Genomic DNA, 23,552 nt, shown 5'->3' with positions numbered 1-23,552 from the left:
TTACAGTTTGAGGTTTTACATTTAGGTCTGTGATCCATTTAGAGTTAATTTTTATGTATGGGAATAGGTAGAGGTCCTGTTTCAATCTTCTGCATGTGGTCAGCCAGTTTTCCCAGCACCATTTACTGAATAGGTTCTCCTCTCCTCAGTAGTGGGTGGTGAAGGCTTTGTTGAAGATGAGTTGGTTGAGAAATTGAGGTTTTGCTTCTGGAATCTCAATTCTATTCCATTGGTCTATATGTCTGTTCTTGTAACAATACCAGATTGTTTTGATTATTGTAGCTTTATAGTAAAGTTTAAAGTCTGGGAGTGTGATACCTCCTGCTTTTTTTTTTTGCTGAGGATTGTTTTGGCTATTCTTGGTTGTTTATGTTTCCATATGAATTCCTGTATTGTTGTTTCTAGGTTTGAAAAGCATGTTGCTGGTAATTTGATGGGTATTGTGTTAAATCTGTAGATTGCCTTAGGTAAAATGGACATCTTAACAATGCTGATTCTTCCAATCCATGAACATTGAATATTTTTCAATATGTTTGTGTCATCTTTGATTTCTTTGAGCAGTGTTTTGTAGTTTTCATTGTAAAGGTCTTTCACATCTCTGGTTTAAGAAGATGCCAAGACATTTCATTTTTTCATTTTTTTTGGTGTATATTGTGAATGGAATTGTGGTTTTTAATTGGGATTCTGTTTGTTTATTATTGGTGTCTAGAAATGCGATTGTCTTTTACACATTTATTTTATACCCTGAGATTTTGCCAAAGTCCTTTATCAGTGCAAGGAGGTTTTTGGCAGATTCTCTTGGGTTTTCAAGGTATACAATCATGTCATCTGCAAATAGAGATAACTTGACTTCCTCTTTTCCTATTTGGATATCCCTGATTGCCTCCTCTCTGATTGCTCTAGCTAGGACTTCCAAAAATATGTTGAACAGGAAGGGTGAGATTGGGCATCTTTATCTTGTTCCAGTTTTCAGGGTAAATGGTTCCAACTTTTGTCTGTTTAGGAGTATGTTGGCTGTGGGTTTCTTGTAGATGGCTCTTACTATTTTGAGGTATGTTCTAACTATGCCTAGATGTTCGAGGGTTTTTACCAAGAAGGGGTGCTGGATTTTATAAAAAGCCTTTTCTGCATCTAATGATACAATGATGTGGTTTTCATTTTTACATCTGTTGATGTATTTAATTGCGTTTATGGTCTTACAAATGCTGAACCAGACTTGCATCCCAGCAATGAAGCCTACTTGATCGTGATGGATGATTTTTGAGATGTGTTGTTGAATCCGGTCTGCTAGGATCTTGTTGAGAATTTTAGCATCTATGTTCATCAAGGATATTGACCTGTAGTTCCCTTTCTTTGTTGGGTCTTTACCTGGCTTGGGTATCAATGTGATGTTAGTTTCATAAAATGATTTGAGGAGAGTGTCTTCTTTCTCAATTGCCTGGAATACTTTCAATAGAATTGGTATCAGTTCCTCCTGTATGTTTTGTAGAATTCTGCTGGAAAGTCATCTGGTCCAGGGCTTTTTTTGTCAGTAGTTTTCTTATGACAGACTCAATTTCCTGGATTCTTATTGGTCTATTTAGGATCTCAATTTCTTCTTGTTTCAACCTAGGGAGGTTGTATGATGTCAGAAAGTCCTCCATTTCCTTTAGGTTTTCAGGTTTGTTCCATACAATTGTACATAGTAGACTCTGATAATCTTTTGTATTTCTTCAGGGTCAGTTGTGACTTCATCTTTTGTATTTCTAACTGAGTTTATTTGGGCTCCTGCTCTCTTTTCCTTGGTCAGTCTAGCTAGGGGACCATCAATCTTGTTTATCCTTTCAAAGAACCAGTTTTTTGTTTTGTGGAATTTTATGTATTATCTTTTTGGCTTCTATGTCCTGGATTTGGACTTTTTTTTTTTTTTTGAGTTAGAGTCTCACTCTGTCACCCAGACCGGAGTTCAGTGGCTGCTCCTGGCCACTGCAGCCTCAACCTGCTGGGCTCCAGCGATCCTTCCATCTCAGCCTTCCAAGTAGCTGGAACTACAGGCATGCGCTACCACACCCAGCTAATTTTTTGATTTATTGTAGAGATGAGGTCTCACCAAGTTGCCCAGGTGGGTCTCGAACCTGCGGGCTCAGGCAATCCACTCACCTCAGACTCTCAAGGCGTGGGATTACAGGCTGAGCCACCGAGCATGGCTAGACTTTTATTTTTGTCATCTGGATTGTTTTTCTGAATTAGGACTTTTATGGTCTTGCTTTTCCAGCTTCCTTAGGTGACTTGTTAGGCTGTTAACTTGTGATCTTTCCATTTTCTACATGTGTGTTTGTAAAGATATGAATTTCCCTCCTAGGACTGCTTTTATGGCATCCCAGAGCTTTTGGTAAGATGTTTCTTCATTTTTATTTGCTTCCAGATACCTTTTAATCTCTGTTTTCATTTCATTGTTGACCCAGTAGTTGCTTAGCATCATATTGTTTAGTGTCCATCTCTTTGTGGGTTTTGGGGGAACTTTGTTGGTGTTGATATTTATTTTATTCCACTGTGGTCTGAGAAGGTACATGGCAAAATTTCAATCTTATGAAATTTGTTTTCATTTGACTTATGGCCTAGGATGTGGTCAATCTTGGTGTATGTTCCATGTGGTGATGAGTTGAAATCTCACTCTGCTGCCCAGGCTGGAGTGCAGTGGCATGCTCATAGCCACCACAGCCTTGACCTGCTGGGCTCAGGTGATCCTTCTGCCTCAGCCTTCCAAGTAGCTAGAACTACAGACATGTACCACCATGTCTGGTTAATTTTTTTATTTTTTGTAGAGACAAGGTCTCATCATGTTGCCCAGGTTGGTCTTGAACCCGCGTGCTCAGGCAATCCTCTCACCTTGGCCTCCCAAAGTGCTGGGATTATAGGTTTGAGCCACCACGCCCAACCTATGTTATTTTTTTAAATAACATTTTGTTCCTTTTGTATTTTTTTGTTTTAATTTTATTTAGTTTTGCTCTGATCTTTGTTATTTCTTTAATTCTGAGGACTTTAGGTTTGTTTTGTTTTTTTTTCTAGTTCTTTGGTGTGATATTAGGCTGTCAATGTGAGATGTTTTTGTCTTTTTGCTGTAAACATTAATTACTATACATTTTCCTCAGAGCACACTTTTGCTGTATCACAGAGATTTTGATCACTTATGTCATTGTTGTCATTCATTTAAGGAACTTTTAAATTTTTATCTTGAATTCATTGTTGACCCCCAATCTTTCAGAAGCAGATTGTTTAATTTCTGTGTATTTGTTTGGTTTTGAGGGTTCTACGTGGAGTTGATTTCTAGTTTTATTCTACTTTGTTCTGAGAAGATATTTGTTATGCTTTTTATTTTATTAAACTTAGACTTTTTTTCGTGGCCTATGTTATTGTCTGTCTTGGAAAATGCTCATTTGCTGATGAGAAGAATGCATATTCTGTAGTTCTGGGGTAAGATGTGCTGCAGATATCTGCTGTCCATTTGTTCTAGAGTTCAACTTAAGTTTAGTAATTTATTGTTGACTTTCTGCCTTGATGGGCTGTCTATTGCTTTCAACTGAGTGTTGAAGTTCCCCACTATTATTTTATTGCTGTTTATCTTTTATTTGATCAAATAGAGTTTGCTTTATAGTATGGGAGCTCTGGTGGTAGGGGCGTATATTTAAAATTGTTGTGTCTTGTTGAATTGATTCCTTTATCATTATATAATGACCTTCTTTATTTTTTTTCACTATTGTTAATTTAAAGTCTGTTTTATCTGATATAAGAATAGCTACTTCTGCTCATTTTTGGCTTTCATTTATATGAAATTTTCTCCCCACCCTTTACTTGACTCTACAGGAGTATTTGTGAGTTCACTGAGTATTTGTGAGTTCATTGAAGGCGGTATGTTTGATTGGTACCTGGTTGCTTTATTTTCTCCATTGCGTTAATGTTTTATGAGCCCTGCACAATTTATAATTTCCAGTGCTTTTCTACTGGTGCATTTTAACCTTTTGTTTCACTGTTTAGAACTCCTCTGAGCATTTCTTGTAGAGCCAGTCTAGTGGTAGCAAGTTTTCTCAGCATTTTTTTGTCTGAGAAATAGTTATTTCTCCTTCATTTATGAAACTTAGTTTTGTGGAATACAACATTCTTGACTGAGAGTTATTTTGTTTGAGAAGAATAAAGATAGGACCCAATCTCTTCTGGTTTGTAAGGCTTCTACTGAGAAATCAGTTGTTAGTCTGATTTGTCTACCTTTGTAAATTATTTGATCCTTTTGTCTCACTGCTCTTAGAATTCTTTCCTTCACATTGAATTTGCATAATCTAATGATGATATGCCTTGGGGATGACCTGAGATGTAACTGAATTCATTTATCAAGTACAGATGCCTTTTGTTTTATCTTTTAGGAGTTATTTGGGCTTCTTATATCTGGATGCTTAAAAACCTGGACATTTTTATTGAATATTCCCTCAAGTAGGTTTTCCAGTCCTGTGTTTTTTTTCTCATGAATATCTATGATCGTTAGTTTGGAGATTTTACATAATCTCACATTTCTTGGAGACTTTATATAGTTCCTTTATTTTTGTCTAATTGAGTTAATTTGAAAGCTTTTATTTTTTGTTTAATTGAGTTAATTTAAAAGCTTTGTCTTTAAATTCTGAAATTCTATCTTTTATATGGTACAGTCTATTGTTAAAGCTTTCCACAGAATTTTGTGCTTCCCAAAATGAGTCTTCCATTTCCAGAAGTTCAGATTTTTTAAAAGTATATATCTCTTTGAAGAATTTTTTATTCATGTCCTGAATATTTTAAATATTTATTTATGTTAGTTTTTTTTTCTCTTTTAATTTTTACTTTGAAATTGTGGGGTACAATTCAGAGTTAGGTATACAAATGTTCGTTGTGCAGGTACCCTTATTGATGGATATGCCCCCCCTTCCCCAGGTGGATATCAACTACTGTCAATTCCAGCTACCCATTCCCCACACCCCTTCCCTCAGTTTCCCACTGCTTTCAATCCTTTTCCTACAGTAATACAGTAGTTGTTCAAGCTCTACTTATGAGTGAGAACATGTGATACTCAGCTCTTTGTTTCTGTGAGAAATCATTCAGTATTATAAGCTCTAATTCCATCCATGTTGCTGTGAAGTTCATGATTTTGCTCTTCTTTATGGCTGTGTAATATTCCATTGTATATATATACCATGTTTTTTTAATCCAGTTCTCTTTTGATGGGCAGCATGATTGGTTCCATGTTCTTGTACTGTGAATAATGCTGCGATAAACATTGGTGTGCAGGTATCTTTTTTATAGAGTGAACTGAGTTCTTCTGGGTATATTTTCAGTTGGAGGATAGTGGGATCATATGGAAGGTCAACTTTTAGAAGTTTTAGGAATTGCCACACTGATTTCCATAGAGGTTGTACTAGTTTACATTCCCACCAAAAGTGTAGAAGTGTTCCCTTTTCGCCACAGCCTCCTTAGATTGAAACAAGAAGACACTGAGACCTTAAATAGACCAATAACAATCAAGGAAATTGATTATGTCATAAGAAAACTACCGACAAAAAAAGCCCTGAACCAGATGGCTTTCCAGCAGAATTCTACAAAACATACAAGGAAGAACTGATACCAATTCTATTGAAAGTATTCCAGGCAATTGAGAAAGATGACACTCTCCTCAAATCATTTTATGAAGTTAACATCACATTGATACCCAAGCCAGGTAAAGATCCAACAAAGAAAGGGAACTACAAGCCAATATCCTTGATGAACATAGATGCTAAAATTCTCAACAAGATCCTAGCAAACCGGATTCAACAACACATCTCAAAATCATCCATCACGACCAAGTAGGCTTCATTGCCAGGATGCAAGTCTGGTTCAGCATTCGTAAGACCATAAATGCAATACATCAAGACATCAAGAGATGTAAAAACAAAAACCACATGATCATATCATTAGATGCAGAAAAAGCTTTTCATAAAATCCAGCACCCCTTCTTGATAAAAACCCTGGAAAATCTATGTTAGTTTTTAACTTTCTCTTCAACTTCATTGAGAAATTATATAACCAACACTTTGAATTTTTTTATCTGAAATTTTGAAGATTTTATTTTGCTTAAAATTCATTGATGGGTATTTGTGTCACCTTTGGGGGGGATTGAAAACTCTGATTTTTTATATTGTCAAAATTAATTCTCTGATACCTTCTCATTTGAGTAGACTATTTATTTTTGTTTTTTTAAAGTTATTTTTAATTCGATTTCTTTTTAATTTTCTATAAGGATGTGTCTTTAATGTGTAGAGTTTATGCTCATCTAGCTTTGGCTCTAGGTGCTTTCAGTGACAAGGTTCTGCATGACTTTCTAGTTTATAGAGAATCTTTGTGCATTGGCTTTCTCAGATGCTACTTGTAGTGGCAATTATTTGGTGTGTGAGTAGATTCACTACCTCCTGTGGGTCTATAACTAGTTTTTTTTTTTCCCTATTTGTTGTTGCTTTTTTCCAACCTTCAAAGTGTAAATTCCATAAATGCAGATTTTTATCATCAGTGCCAAGCACTTAGTAAATGCTTTCTTTATGTGTTTATCTCTCTCTCTCTGTATATATATATATATTTTTCTCTTCTTTTTTTTTTCTTTTAAAGGTGTGGGGTACAATTGAAGATTAAGTATATATCTTTATATATACTAAATAAATGAATAGTTGTGTTAACTCAGGTGAATTATACTCCTAAAAGAACAACTATAATCTTAAATTTTCTAAAAATTTAAAACTTTGTTTTAAATTCCATTTATGAAGAATTCAACTTTATAATGAATAAACTAACTATGACATTCTAAATGCCTAAACCATTTTTATTAAAATTTTAATTTTCTTTTATTGTTTTTAAAATTGTTTTGCTTTATTAAATAAATTCAAGCAAAATAATATATGTAAGAAAGGATGCAAAACTACAAATAGATATTCACTCTTTCTAAAGCCTTTAGAAATATCTTTCCATATTATATATTGTTTTTTACAGTCACTGGGTAATGTCCACATACTGCATTAAATTCTTAAAAGATACGGAAAATAATTAATCTGAAGAGTTTAAATAGAAACTAAACATATTGTTGCACCATTTTCTGGAATAAATTTTCTGTGAGCTTGAATATTTAATGGAAAAGTTGTGCCAAAATTTAGCAACTCAAAAACTATTTAAAAAAGACCTTCCAACACGTTTTTACTAATTTTTGGCAACTAATGGACTCTCAGTGTCAGGGAGGCCTACCATAACAGGGTAGATACAAAAGTAACATCAACAGAGGGTAGAACAATTGAAGATAGATTCAAAATTGAGGGTGGTTTATAAAAAGTTGATACATGTAGATTAGAACTAAAACACTGCTGCATATAATGGCTGGATATTTAGAAAATACATCCATCAAATACATGTACATTTCTTGTCATCTCAAACAGCGAAGTTTCCATTAGAGGCTTATTCATTTACCTAGCTTAAGGTGTCTGTCAATTTAAAGTGGTTTATTTGATTTGTTTATGTTTATCATTTGATATAAAGCAACATATTCTTTCTCATAGTTATATATTCATTTAATCATCAACTTATGTTTGTACTAGCTTACAAAGTTCATTTGGATGGTTATTTTGCTCTTTATATGAGATTATAAGCTAAGTAATTGATGGCCAGTGTTGAAGATTTAAGGCTTGACATCTAAGGAATTTGACTAAGCAACACAATAAGTAGCCCAGCTCTTTTATGCACAAAACTGCTTATGGGAATGTATTGGAGCAGGGTGGACTTATTCAAAAGTGAATAAAAGATCATTATCAGGAGCTTTTTGAGATATTCTCTTCCCTCAGGTACCCATCATGGTTTAAGAATTTAAAGTCCAATATTATGCTTTCACATTTGGTGAAGTTGGGAAGGTTCATTTGGCCTAACTACAAGTTTCCCTCCCCACTTGGCTCTTCCAGATAAGATCCTCTAGTCAAACAAACCATATTAAAGAGACCAGGACAATGGAATTAGTCAAATAAGCCATTCTCATTTCTCTACAAGATCTGTGAGGCACCTCACACTTTTGACACTATTATGACCACTTCCCATGACCCTGGGTTGTTCACTCAGTTCATGAGTAGTTCTACATGGCATGTGGTGTTCTACTTTTCTGGGCTGTGGGTATTTGTGACTAATAAATGACTACCAATATCACATGTTTAGTTTCAGGTGTTGTGTGTTTGGCCATCCTCATAAATTTAAAGTGGGAATTTTTTCCTTTTCCATGGGTTAATATGTGACCTGTTGGCCTTACATGAATATACTGATGTTCCACATTTTGAACATTCTGATATGTCACTGCTGATCTTGTACTTAGAAATATGTCCTCTTATATCTATGCCCTGAGGGTAGATAACATGGCATGGCTTCATGTGATAAAATATATTTTAACTATGACTATCCATATGACCATTTATAGAAAAGATAGGTACCTTTGTTCAAACCCAGTAGTGGGTTAAATTTTTAAGATTAAAAAAAATTTAATGGTGAGAATATTAGGTGTATACTGTCAAATGGGACTAGGTGGCTTTACTGTAATAGTCACTTTATTGCCATGGTCTGGAACAAAATGTGCAATATCTTCCAGGTATGCTTGTATTTTGTTAGGGATTATATTGAATCTGTTGATCTCTTTGAGTAGTGTGGTCATTTTAACAATATTTATTTTTCCAGTCTATGAACATGGAATTTCTTTCCATTTTTGTGTCTTCTTCATGGGTACTTTGTTTTTCTACATGCAATGACATGTTGCTGGGGCTTAATCTTCTCACGTGACAGTAGAAAACTACAATTTGTTTTATCTTAAGAGTTTAAGTGGCATATAAAATTCCCTCACAAATTAAGAGAATGATGTAATTTACAGGTGTTAATGCAAACCATTTTTCAGCTCAAGGCTTATAAAATCCATGATGTTCTGGTAGAAAAATATTAGGTGGTAAGAAAGGTATCCCAAGGCTCAGGGTTTTTCTATCCTGCCAGATCAGCAAGACAGAAATGACATCAAATTCAGGAGCTCTTCTTAGTCTCTAGAAATGCTGGAATAGCCAGTTCTTACACATTAGTACCATGCTCAAATCAAGAATTTGGTGGCCAAACTGACTGTCACTATGCCACTTCTATTTTGGTAGACTTCTATACCATAAACATGTCATTCTTCACTTCAGTTATGAAGTAACTGAGTGACATGTGCCAGGATTTAAATTAAAGATAGCTACAGGGTATTAAAAAGATACCAAGGGAATATTAACTTAAATACAAGTCAACTGGGGAAGGGGAGAATGGGAAGTGATGCTGATGGGCACATGGTTTATTTATGAATTAAAAAAAAGTTCTAAAAATACAATGTGATAATAATTGAACAACCCTGCAGATATACTAAAAGCCACTGAATTGTTTACGTTGAAAAGGTGATTTTTATAATATTTGTGGTATCTATATACATCTAAATAAGTCTGTTATCAAAGTAGTAACCCAAGGATCTGTAGGTAAATGGCAGATTTTCTGTTTGAGGTAGAAAATGTGCAAGATGAGCCTGAAACCATTAGTCATATTAGAAAGCAAAAAGTCTATTAAAAACCTTTATGGCATGTCACCAATATTTAGGAGTCAACTTGAATATGCTCACACTGGCCAAAGAAAGATCCATTTAAAAATGAATAAGAAAATAAGTGAAATATATTTAAACACATAAAACATATTCAAGAATTGATAATGCAACTAAAAAACATTAATCAATCATTGGATTAATTTTCTATGGCTGTGCAACCAGTTACACTTTTTAGCTTAAAACAGCAATATTTCTATTTCACAGTCTCCATGTGTCATAATTTTGGGTACAACTTATCTTGATCATCTGTTCAGAGTCCCACAAAGCTGTAACTGAGGTGATTCAGTTCTGGGTCTTATCTGTCTTGGTCAAGACTGCTCTCATTCAATGCTTGATATCTTCATTTAAGCTTAAGTGGTTGTCGGCAGAGTTCAGTTTCTTATGGCTATACACTGAGGCTCAGTATTCTAGCCAGCTGCTGATTGAAGACTGCCTTTGGCGCCTAGATAACATCTTCAGGGTTTTGATGTATGACCCCTCTATTCATCCTCTTAGAACATAGAACCTTACTTCTTCAGTGCAAGTCAGAGAGAGTGGTGTTCCCAAAATGGTAATGTAGAGAACTCCAAAACATCATTTATCTACTAAAGCAATAAATTGGCAAAAATTGCAAAATAAATTTTTTAAATTTAATTTCTGGAATCTAGAATTTATTTCAGTGTTATTTCTGGAATCAAGCTCTGAAATTTAAAAAACAATTTACAAAACCACAGAACGCTTTACGAAGAAAAAAATCTGCTAAATTCATTAGAGAGCATTGTAGTGTTTTAATATACACAAATACCTTTCCCCATTCCCAGCTCAGCAGCCGTCATGAGCATAATGACCCACATTCTTTTTTTTTAATTTTAATTTTTATTATAAAGATGTGGGGTACATTTCAGGTTTAGGTATACAAACACTGATCATGCAGACACCCTTGTTGATGAGGTATGCCCCTCCCTCCCCTAGCAGTTTCCCTCAACTGCCAATCCAACCCCCCTCCCATGACAGTTTCCCACTACTGCCAATTGCTTTCTTATAGCATTATAATTGTTCAAGTTCCACTTATGAGTGAGAACATATGGAACTCTGTTCTTTGTTTCTGTGATAAATCACTGAGTATAATCAACTCCAAATAGACACTTCTCAAAAGAAGACATACAGACAGCCAACAGACACATGAAAAAGTGCTCAGCCTCACTCATCATCAGAGAAATACAAATCAAAACCACACTGAGATACCACCTAACCCCTGTAAGAATGGCCTTCGTTAATAAAACAAACAACAGATGCTGGCGAGGATGTGGAGAAAAAGGAACGCTTCTACACTGCTGGTGGGAATGCAAACTGGTGCATCCTTTTTGGAAGACAGTGTGGTGATTTCTGAAAGAACTAGCAATTGACCTTCCATATGACCCAGCAATTCTCCTATTGAGAATATACCCAGAGGAACTCAAATCATTCTACCAAAAAGATACCTGCACACATATGTTTGTTGCAGCTCTGTTCACAATAGCAAAAACGTGGAACCAACCGTGTTGCCCATTGAAGCTGGACTGGACCCACATTCTTGGTGAGGTTTGCTGGTGCCAGAGACAGTGATATGGATCATGTTCTTAAAAAAGTTGTAGCTGTATGTTTTCAACTGTCTGGTGGTCCACTAAGAAATAGAATCAGGAAGTTACCTTTTTTATGCCTGCCTTGGAATTTTATCAGGGCTAGAGCAGTAGCTTTCCAGGAGGTGTTTATCAAAACCTTGTAATGGCAAATATACTGACTGAAAACACTTGAGGCAAGAGATAAGAGATGGGGCAAGCAGAAAACACACCAAAAAACCTAGGAAGGAAGAGGCCATGGAAGAAGATACACGGGAAAGCTTAAAGGATTTGAAAAGCCCAGTGTACACTGGAGATACTGGAGGCACGTACATACCCAAGATTGGATGCATGATCAAGAAAATTGAGAAGATCCTAAACTTTCACTTCTATACAACTATTATGCTTTGTGCAAGAAGAAAGTAAAAGCTAAGGCAGGATTGTAAATGGTCTGGCTAAGCATCGAAAGAATGCACAGAATCAATTGGTGAAGTCTTTTAAAGTATTATTATTATTGTTTTTGCTCCAGGAGTTTAAGGAACACACTGTCAATTAACTAGCTGATCTCTAAACTAACAGATTTCACCCTTTATTAATCACACATGGCAAAAAATACAGTTTTAAAAATAGTTTGGAAAAGTCCCTAAACAAAAAAATAGTTACAATTCATAACAAGTAACAACAGCAAATTCTGGAGAGGAGATTTTGATTTCCAAAGTTCCAAGTTATAATATTTGAAATGCCCAATTTTCAACAGAAAATTATGAGGCAAGCAAAGAAATAAGAAAGTATGGCACAGGAAATCAGGAAATTTATGGAAATTTTCTTTAAGGAAACCCAGATACTGGATTTACTAGACAAAGGTTTTAAATCTACTAAGTTGTACTCAAGGAAATAAAGGAAACTATTAACAATAAACAAAAGAAAGTCAGAATAATGATGTCCCACTCTATAGACAATATTGGCAATGAGATAGAAATAATAAAATGAAGGAACCAAAAAGAAATTCTGAACCTTAAAATACAACAAACAAAATGATAAAATTCACTAGAGATTTTCAACAACAGATTTCAGGAGGAAGTAAAAGAATCAGTGAACTTGTAGGTAAGGCAACTGAGACTGTCCAGTCTCAGCAGCAGAACAAAAAGGAATAAAGAAAAAGAACATAACCTAAGAGACTTGTGGGACAACATGAAGCAAACCAACATATACATGATGGGAGTTCTTGAAGGAAAGCAGAAAGAGAAAGTGGCAGAAAGAGTAATTGAAGAAATAATGGCTGACAATTGTCCAAATTTTGTAAAAGACATAAATATACACATTCAAGAATCTAAACATAGCTAGACACACTATAATCCAACTGTTGAAAGACAATAAGGGAATCTTGAAAGAACAAGAGGGAGGTGACTTATCACATATAAAGAATGTTAAATAAAATTAATAGATTTCTCATCAGAAACAATAGAGACAAGAGGGCAAGGAGATAAAATATTTAAAAAGCTGAATAAAACAAAAAACCTGTCAGTCAAGAATTTCATTTCAAAAAAATTCTTTTCAAAATGAAAGAACACGTCAGGACATTTCCAAGTAAACAAAAACTGAATTACTATTATCAGATCTATACTACAAGTGTTAAAGAGAATTTTTCTAGCTGAAATGAAAAAACACAAGATGGTAAATCAAATTAATTCGTAAAAACAAACAAAAAATTATAACGCTAACTACATAGGTAAAATAAAAGCCAATATTATTGCATTCTTGGTTTATAATCTTTTTTTCCCATATATAATTTAAAAACAAACAGAAATTCTTTCTCAGGAAGATATCAATCCCTCTTTTAAATCTTAAACCTTTGTTACCTGATTAAGTCAGAATAACCAGGGCATTCTCTATTTTGATTAAATTAAATTAAATTTGTGTTTGCTAAATAATATACCATAATTATGAATGATACATTTTATCATATTAACAGGTCCTGTCTATATTCAAGAAAATGGGTTTATATAAGGGTGAGATTTATTGAGGGTTATCTGATAATTCTCTTTACCACAATCACATTTTGAGAATGCTAGAGAATGAACACATTTTCGAAAATTGTAACTAAAAAAGAAATTTTAAACATTTATTTTATCTTTCTAAATAAAATTTTGTGCTACCAAATATTTGAGGAGAGGTTTCTATTTGCAGAATTTTTCCACCAAATAAAAAAAAAAGAGACAATGGAAAGACTAATATCTTCATTTGGTAACCCCTAAGGAACCAATCAATCTGGAAGGCAATCATCAAACAGTATTACCATAAAAAAAAGAGAGATAACCAGATCCCATATATAGCCTAAAGAAGAGCAAAACACCACATGAGCTGACCTTGCCAAAAAAATTTGAGCCTGAATTTGATCAAGCTTCTAGGTCTCATCATCAATCTACAGAAAATACAGGTAACAAAGAACCATGACATATTCTTACAGCATGAAAATCAGCAAAATCCATTATACAAAGCACTCTACATAACTCAACAAGCAAATGTAAAGTTAAACTAGAGAGAGAGAGTGGAAACTTAGAAGTACTAGGCAAATCAAACAATTACAAAATTTTTTTGATTCAGGGTCTCACTCTGTTGTCCAGGCTGGGGTGCAGGGTCACCCTCACAGCCACCGCAGCCTCGACCTGCTGGGCTCGGTGATCCTTCCATCTCAGCCTTCCAAGTAACTGGAACTACAGGGTGTGCCAGCATGCCCGGCTAATTTTTTGATTTATTGTAGAGACAAGGTCTCACCAAATTATCCAGGCTGGTCTCGAATCCCTGGACTCAGGCAATCCTCTAGCCTCGGCCTCCCAAAGTGCTGAGATCACAGGTTTGAGCCACCGTGCTCGGCCCACAAAGTTTTAAAAAAGAAAATCTCCTTAGCTTTGAGCACACGAATAAGGATTTGCCTATTGCATGGTCCAGAGTCTGCAGGATGGAAGAGGATGTAAGATATTATGCAGGTTGGGCCAAGTCTTATCAAAAAAGTGGCCAGAATCAGCAGAATCACAACCTGAAAGTGAGTTTTGTGACTGTCTGCAGTCTGGGACTCAACTGTACTATCTGTACCCAGTTAAGGGAACCAGGGGTTCAGATACCTACCTCTTTCGGGCTGGTCCTGAACTGATAAGTCAAGGACTTTTTAAAAGGGCCAATCATTTTTCTTATAATACTTTGAGATTTTGGTTTTTCACCACCCCCTACCCTTGCTTTTGGTCTGGGGGATAGTCTTCAAAGGGGCTTTTGGATGCTCCTGCACATGAGTCTTCAATACTTCAATAATGGCCTCTGAGTATTTTTGTCAGTTACTCCAAAGGTGAAGGTCCTCTCCTACAGCACCTAGCTTCTTACCTACTAGTAAGCATACCTTAATAGTCATACCTTACCTAAGTAAGCATACCTAAATACTCATTGTCTCAGAGATTCTTACACTTTTTAAAAATGATACTCATTTGGATCTTGATTCAAACAAACAATTGTGAAAAATAATCACTGACACATTCAGTGAATTTAGGATACTGACGAGATAGTTGATGACATTAAGATATTATTGGTAACTAGTGTAACCTCTTTGGAAGACAGTGTGGTGATTTCTGAAAGAATTAGAAATTGACCTTCATATGACTCAGCAATCCCCTTATTGGTAATATACCCGGAGGAACTCAAGTCCTTCTACCAAAAAGATACCTGCACACGCATGTTTGATGCAGCTCTATTTGCAATAGCAAAAACATGGAACCAACCATGCTGCCCATCAAAGCTGGACTGGATAAAAAAAAATGTGGCACTTATACACAAAGGAATCTTATGCAGCCATAAAAAAGAACAAACATAAGTACTTCACAGCAACTTGGTTGGATTTGGAGTCTATCATACTCAGTGATCTATCACAGAAACAAAGAACAGAGTACCGTATGTTCTCACTCATAAGTGGACCTTGAACAATTATCCTAATGCTATAAGAAAGGGATTGGCAGTTGTGGAAAACTGCCAGGGGAGCGGTGGTGGGATAGGCAGTTGGGGGAAACTGCTAGGGGAGGGAGGGGCACATCTCATCAACAAGGGTAGCTGCATAATGAATATTTGTATACCTAACCCTGAATTGCACCCCACATCTTTAAAATAGAAAAGATATTGCTAGTAATTTTAATTTTATTTAGATGTGATATCATTGTAGTAACATGTCTTACAAAGAATTTCTATCTTGTAGAGATATATGATAAAATATTTACATAGCATATGTATTCTGGGATTTACTTAAAAATAATCTAGGATGTAATGGTATTGGAAAATGTTCTTTTCCCCATATCTTCTCCTATTCTGTGTTCTATCATTATTATTTTTTCCCATCTGATTGGCAAAAGTGCTATCTCATATTTGCATTTTTTATTATTGGTAAAGTTTTATATCATTTCGTGTGAAACAAACCCACGTTGTATGTAGATTTTATGGGTACAGATGTAAAAATAGTTATGTGTTGATAGTTATTGAATTCGAGTAATCAGTACATGGGGGTTCATTAAACTATTCTTTCTACTTTCGCATATGTTCAAATTTCTGTATAATAAGAAAGTTTTAAAAAAGCTTTTATTTGTATGAGTTATATTTTATATAAGAGTGAAACTGGCTATAACCAACAAACAATTAATATTCTAAGTATATGTTATGAACTGAATGCTTATGTCTTTCAAAAATTCCTATGTTGAAAGCCTAACCCCCGACTTGATGGTATTTGGACATGGTGTCTGTGGGGAGTGATTAAATTATGAGAGTGAAATCATTGTGAATGGGAATGGTGTCATAAGAAGAGAGAGTTTCCTTTTTCTCTGCTTTCTGCCATGTGAGGATACAATAAGAAAATGACGATCTGCAAACTCCAAACTGGGCCTTCGCCAGACACTGGATCTTCCAGAACCTTGATCTTGAAATTTCCAACATTAAGAACCTTGAGAAATAAATGTTGTCTAAGCCACCTACTCCAAGGTACATTCATGATAAAAGTCCAAACTAAGTATAATTGTATACTTGCAATTTTAGACGGAGTTAACTACTATTGTAAAGAGAGTAGAGTATAGGGGTTGCAGCATTCAATATGGAAATCAATAAAATATGTAATTTACATCTCAAATATATATTTGAGATATATTGTCATCTCTTGTATATGAATGTACTTACATGCATGTGATATATACTTATTCATAAAACATTTATTTGTAAAATTACTTTAATATGTCTATCTTGAGTAATGACAGTGCTATGAAATTTATCATAGATTCATGAAACTATATAGCTCTTAAACCCCCTAAAGCAAAGGTGAGGCATTTTGCTTATCTAAATAATTTAGACTCCACTTTTGTAGTCTTATGTTGTTTACTTCTTCCACGTGGAACACAGTTTGGTCACATAAGATATGTGTACTAAGATATTTAAAATATGTTGAATAAAAAGCCTATTTTATATGTTATTGAATTTCTATCACTTGTTTTATATTCTTTAACAATCATTTTATTGAAAGAGTTAGTTTACTTAATGATAAAAAATGATGGTAGGTTTATTTTTTAAAAATTCTACCTCAAAAAACATATTAAGAAAAATACTTTTTATTTTAATAAGACTAAATCTCTTATTAACACTTACCACAAACCTGGCAAAAGAGAGGTTTGTTTTTTTAAAACCATGTACCATTACTTTGTGGACTTGCTTTTGGTTTATTGTCCTGTTATTCTAATACTAAATTGACGTTTTCCATGACAAGCCTTATTAATCTGCAAGAATTATTCTTTCTGGCAGCATCTGCTCAGAATGCATTGAAGAAGGGGTAAGAGGGTTGGCGGGGAGGAATGAAAGTGAGTAATTCAATATATTAGAGAGGAAAATGTGATGCAACAGCACTAGGGAAAATTCCATACATTTGAATAATAGACAGCAAAGGTTCCCGAGTTCTTCAGAATATTGGTATGTCTGTAATAGGTCTTGAGACTTGGAAGCGATCCTGACAGATCATCTGGCATTGCTTTGCCTTCAATAGAGGCTCAACTAAGGCAGGTTAGGCACAAGTAGAAATCCATTAAAAATTCTCTGCGGGAGGACATTGATAAAATTCTCCCTATGGACCAATTATCCCTGGGAAATCATATTTGGATAAGTTTCTGATAAAACAGAAATGGTGTGATATTCCTGGAATGTGGTTGATAAATGCCTGGCAGTGGCAATGCAAAAAATATATACATGATGTTGAGTAATAAATGTAACTCTGGCATTCGCTCTCTCTCTTTCTTTTTTATTTTCTGTATGTACACATTAGAGACTATATCTCTATAACAGAGATTTTTTTGAGCAAAACATCTTTTGGGAGGCCAAGAAGCTTCCTTCTGCAAGCAGATCTTTCACTATTTCAAGGAGAAGGAATGGAATGCAAATTGATATCTGTGTTTTAATGTGTAATTTTTTCCTGTTTTGGTTTCTGTTTCATGTGATTATGACTAGAATGAGTAGTAAATAATGCAGATATTTACTTACTCTTCAGTTTCCTCATTTTGCAACGTGGTAATAAAAATAGTATCTCTGTTAGAGGGTTATTTCAAAGACTAAATTAGATAATAATTGTAAAAAGCTTAATACCAGCCTGGCACACAGGATGTGCTAAATAAATGTTGGATATTTTTATTTCTTTTTTCTTTTTTTTTTTTTGAGTTGGAGTCTCACTTGGTCGCCCAGACTGGAGTGCAGTGGCCGCTCCCGGCCACAGCAGCCTCACCTGCTGGGCTCCGACGATCTTTCCGCCTCAGCCTTCCAAGTAGCTGGAATTACAGGCATGCGCTACCACACCCAGCTGATTTTTAAATTTATTTTAGAGATGAGGTCGCGCTGCCCAGGTGGGTCTCGAATTCGTGGGCTCAGGCAATCCACTCACCTCAGCCTCCCAAAGGTGCGGGATTACAGGCTGAGCCACCGAGCCCAGCTATTTTTATTATTTCTAGTACTCATTGTCATCCACATGTTGGGCTAGTAGGACTGATTCCATCTTCTCTCCACCTTTATACATAACCAGAACAGTTTTTGGCCAGTGAAATGAACATGAAAATAGCTTGTGGTGTTTTTGTACTGTAAATAGGGTATACAGTGGATCTGTGCGGGTAAAAATAGTTTTTGAAAGTCAGAAGAATGACAGGGCTGATTCCTGGGGCTAAGAGTTTACCCTTAAGTGACAATGAAATCAATTATTCAGCATTCAGTGGAGCATAGCTTGAGTAACCATAATGAATTGGCCATAGTAACAGGCATTAACCAATCTGCTTGAAGAAAATCTGTTCTTCAAATTAGTTGAAGGAGGAACAAAGTCAAGTGTAAAAAGATATATGATATTACCCCAAAACTCTAACTTGGCAAATGCTTTATTCATTATTTGAGATAGATATGGCTTTGTTCCCAATAAATGGTGTTATTTATCTCAATTATTTACAGACATATTGAAACCTTTCAAAATACTGAAACACATTGAAATACATTGAAGTGGTTTTTCCGGGGAGAAGTACCATATCTGTATTCATATTCATTTTATTAACAAATTTGTCTGAGTCAGCTTGGGCGGCCATAAAAAAATGCCACAGACTGGGTGGCTTAAGCAAAAATACTTATTTTGACCATGGTGGCATGGTCAATTTTTGGTAAGGCCACTCTTCCTGGCTTGCAAATGCTCACCTTCTGGCTGTGTCTTCACATAGTAGGAAGAGAGAGATAAAACAATTTATCTGATGTCTCTTCTCATGAGTGCTGTATTGGGGGCACTAATCCTTTCAGATCAGGAGTCTGCCTTTTCTTCCTGAAGTCCTCAACCTTCTACTTACTAGAGGTTAGGGCTTCGATATATGAATTTTGGGGGACACGCATTCAATCAATACAATATCTCAAACTAACGAGATAGGGAAAGTTTCATAGATAGACAATACCACAAATTATCCAAAAGTTCCAATATAAATCTATTCTCATAAGTTTGCTATGAATTATAATTTATAAACCTTATATTTATTGTAGTAATAAATTAGGATGTTGGAAGCACTAATATATTGACTTTGGGTAAATAGTTGTATTTTCACGCAAGGAATTTTTACCTTTGACTTCATTTTCTCCAGTTATTCGCATTCTGTAATTTAAGTATACAATATTTGATCTTCTCATTTTTGTTTTAAAACAATTTTAGATACTGTTTATTTAATAATAATAAAATTCATAGCCCCAGAGGCCCTATGTCATTCCTGGATATGCCCTGTGGCAGTCTCTCATTCCTTATTATATGGATGAGAGCAAGCACCTTGTAGCTGGTCTTTCTGTTTCCAGTGTGATCCATTTCCAACTTACTACAAGACAACAGGCAATTCTTCCTTCTCTTCTTCCTTCTCTTCTTTCCCTTTCTGTTTCCTTTCTTTCTTCTATCTTTATTTAATTCTTCCATTATTTAAAAAATAATTATCTTTTTAATTAAAAGTTACATGGGGCATAATTTAATTATTGTTCCTAATTATTTACCTTCCCATCCCTGAACATAATTATATAGCCTTGCCTCACTGACTTCACTTGTAGTCATGAGACTTGTTTTGGCTGTAGAAATGTAGGAGAAAGGGCTGCGTGCCATTTGATAGTTTCCTGATTGCTCCTTCATCTTGACTGTGAGAAGCCTATGCTACAGGTGCTGATAGTTTTAAAGTGTGTATTCTGAAATGTAGGTAAAACCATAGTGAACCAGCCTAACTGAATTATATATAAAGATTTGTTTCATTGTAGTCATAATTTGAGATTTCTTGCAACCTCTATATCACTTAAGGAAAGTGACTAATACATAACCAAGGTAACTTATAAAATTTGTTTTATTTGTACAAGAGGCTAGCAATATAAACCATCAGAACAAAATATAAAAACCCTTCTGGCCTTCTGGAATACTCTTTATTGGTATCACTGCCAATATTTGATGTTCATTGTTTCTTTTCTCCTTTCCATGACTGCACATACACACAAATACATAATGATATAACTGGAATAGTTCACTGTCTGTTTCATTTAGGATGATTTTTGCCATATGTAATAAAAAATTTCTTCTGAGGCCTTGCATTAAAATAAAGTCCATATGAATTAAATAATTTAATGCAAAAAATGCAAAATAATTAGAAGAAAATACACACACACATTATTTGCCGTGGTCTGTTGCATTCCTGCCTATCTTGTATCCATTTTTATTTTGAACAATCTTTATAGAATGTTTGGATAACAAACATGTTTCATAAGGGCAGAGAGCAGGTAACTTGACTGTCCAGGGTAATAAAGGTAGTACCTCTTTCCAGAAGAAAGATTAGACAGATTTGCTTGCAGACACTTTTATAAGATTTAGGGTTTCTTTTTATTTAAAAGATGTGGGGTACAATTTAGGGTTAAGTATACAAGTAGTCACCATTCAGGTAAAGTTTGGGCTTCCCTTTGGTCCTCCCTTTGCCTGGTTTGACATCAGGCACCCTTATTGATATTGTGGTCCCCTCACCCTTCCTCCCTTGCCAGTGTCCCGCTACTGCCAATCATTTTCTTATAGTATTATGGTAAATGGTCAGGACCCACTTATGAGTGAGAACATACGGTACTCAGATCTTTGTTTCTGTGATAGATCACAGAGTATGATGGATTTTAAATCCAGCCAAGTTGCTGAAAAGTCTATATGTTTGTCCTTCTTTATGACTGCATAATATTCCATCGCGTGTATGTACCACTTGTTTTTTATCCAGTCCAATATCAATGGGCAGCACAGTTAGTTGTTAGTTCTATGTTTCTGCTACTGTGAATAGCGCTGCAATAAACATGCGTGTGCAGGTATCTTTTTTTTGTAGAATGATTTGGGTTTCCAGTTGGGGGATTCCTGAGTCATATGGAAGGTCAATTTCTAGTTGTTTCAGAAATCGCCACACTGTTTTCTACAGAGGATGCACTGGCTTGCATTCCCATCAGCAGTGTAGAAGCGTTTACTTTTCTCTGCATCTTGGCCAGCATCTGTTGCTGTTTGTTTTATTAATGATGGCCATTCTTGCTGGGGTGAGGTGGTATCTCAATGTGGTTTTGATTTGCATTTCTCTGACGATGCATGAGGCTGAGCACTTTTTCATGTGTCTGTTGGCTGCCCGTTATGTCTTCTTTTGAGGAGTGCCTGTTCATGTCGTTTGTCCCCTTTTTACTGGGGCTGTTTGGTTTTTTTTCCTTCTGGCACGTCTGAGTTCCAGACATTAAACTTTACAAAAAGGCTACGATAATCAAAACAGCCTAATATTAGTACAAGAACAGGCATATAGACCAATGGAACAGGATAGAGATTCCAGAAGCAAAACCTCAATTTCTCAATCAACTCATCCTCTACAAAGGCTCCACCAACAACCACTGAGGAGAGGAAAACGTATTAAGTAAACGGTGCTGGGAAAACTGGTTGACCACATGCAGAAGATTGAAACAGGACCCCTGGCTATCACTGTACACAAAAATCAACTCTAAATGAATCAAAGACCTAAACGTAAAACCTCAAACTATAAGAATCTTAGAAAGCGCAGGAGACGCCCTTATGAAAATAGGAGTAGGCGACCAATTACTGATCAAAACCCCAGATGCCCATGCCATAAGAGATAAGATAGACAAGTGGGACCTTATTAAACTGAAAAGCTTCTGCAAAGCAAAAGAAATCATTAAGAATGTGGGCAAGCCGGGCTCGGTGGCTCAGCCTGTAATCCCGCGCCTTTGGGTGACTGAGGTGAGTGGATTGCCTGAGCCTGCGGGTTCGAGACCCGCCTGGGCAGTTTGGTGAGACCTCATCTCTACAATAAAAATCAAAAATTAGTCGGGCGTAGTAGCGTGCACCTGTAGTTCCAGCTACTCGGAAGGCGGAAGGATTGCCGGAGCCCAGCGGGTTGAGGCTGCAGTGGCCGGGAGCGGCCACTGCACTCCAGTCTGGGTGACAGAGTGAGACTCCAACTCAAAAAATAAAAAATACATAAAAAGAATGTGGGCAGATAGAATGGGAAAAAATATTTTCCAACTGTATATCTGACAAAGGCCTAACATCCAGGATCTACAAGATTTAGGGTTTCTTCAGCTCTTTAGCTGTAACAGAAACCAATTTCATGTGTGGCAGTCACCTAGGCATCGCACCATGGATCTTGGGAGTAGGGATAATAGAAACCCATATGAACATGAAGCTCATGTTGCCTCTTGTGTTGTGAATAATACATTTCTTTGCTGCTTAACCAGGAGTCTTATGCCTTCTGCCAATATCTATGAAACTGTGTCAGAATAACTTGTTTACAAGTAGATAAAAATCCCAGATCCTTCATAGTTCTTGAATATATCTATATCTTTATCTGTCATTATGACATCTATATCAATTATTTATCTCTCTATTATCTATCATCTATCTAGAGATATATTGGAACAATTTATTTTGGCAATCAGAATAATCTTTCTAAGCAAAATACACATTTTTAACAATGATGACAAATCTCTACGGAAGAAGAGCACATATATGTCTCTTATGTCTCTTTTTATATATGTGCATTTGTTTTGCTCATATATTTAAATCCTTAAGTGGTTTTTCAGCACCTTAATAAGGAAGTTGTTATTCTTTTGTTATCTAGGTAGGCCTCATTGCCTAATATTTCTGTTTTGAATGGCCTCTTTGGCCACTGTAATTTGTGGATCTCACTTCTGCTATTGATAAACAGTGGTGAATCCACTTTATAATCCACCGGTTAAAGGATGGAAGTGGTTTAGGTGAAGCTGGCATTTCACTCCTGTAGGTGTATCTCTCAGTTTGTCATCATTTTCTTGGTGGATCTTGTCTTGCTCTTTTCCTGCACATACTGAACCGCAATATAGGTAATACACACCTACAACCAGTGGATCATACAAGCCCTCAGAATGATAGTACAGGAACAAAGAAGAGAGTACCATATGCTCTCGCTCTTAAGTGGACCTTAAACAATTATACTGTAAGAAAGGGATTGGCAGTAGTGGGAAACTGCCAGGGGAAGGGTGGGGATGAGATTGGCAGTAGTGGAAACTGCCAGGGGAGGGCGGGCATACCTCATCATCAATGGTATCTGCATAATGAACATTTGTATACTAAACTCTGAATTGTACCCCATATCCTTAAAATAAAAATAAACAAAAAACTAAAAAAGAAGGTTAGTACATGGGCTGAGGAACAAGGAAAGACATGGTATAGATTTAGTGGTTTTCTGTATTTTTTATATATATATATATATATATAA

Source organism: Carlito syrichta, unplaced genomic scaffold, assembly GCF_000164805.1.
Source record: "Carlito syrichta isolate Samal-C Ts95f unplaced genomic scaffold, Tarsius_syrichta-2.0.1 Scaffold315466, whole genome shotgun sequence".
Lineage (NCBI taxonomy): Eukaryota > Metazoa > Chordata > Mammalia > Primates > Tarsiidae > Carlito > Carlito syrichta.
Note: the sequence above shows the minus strand (reverse complement) of the source record.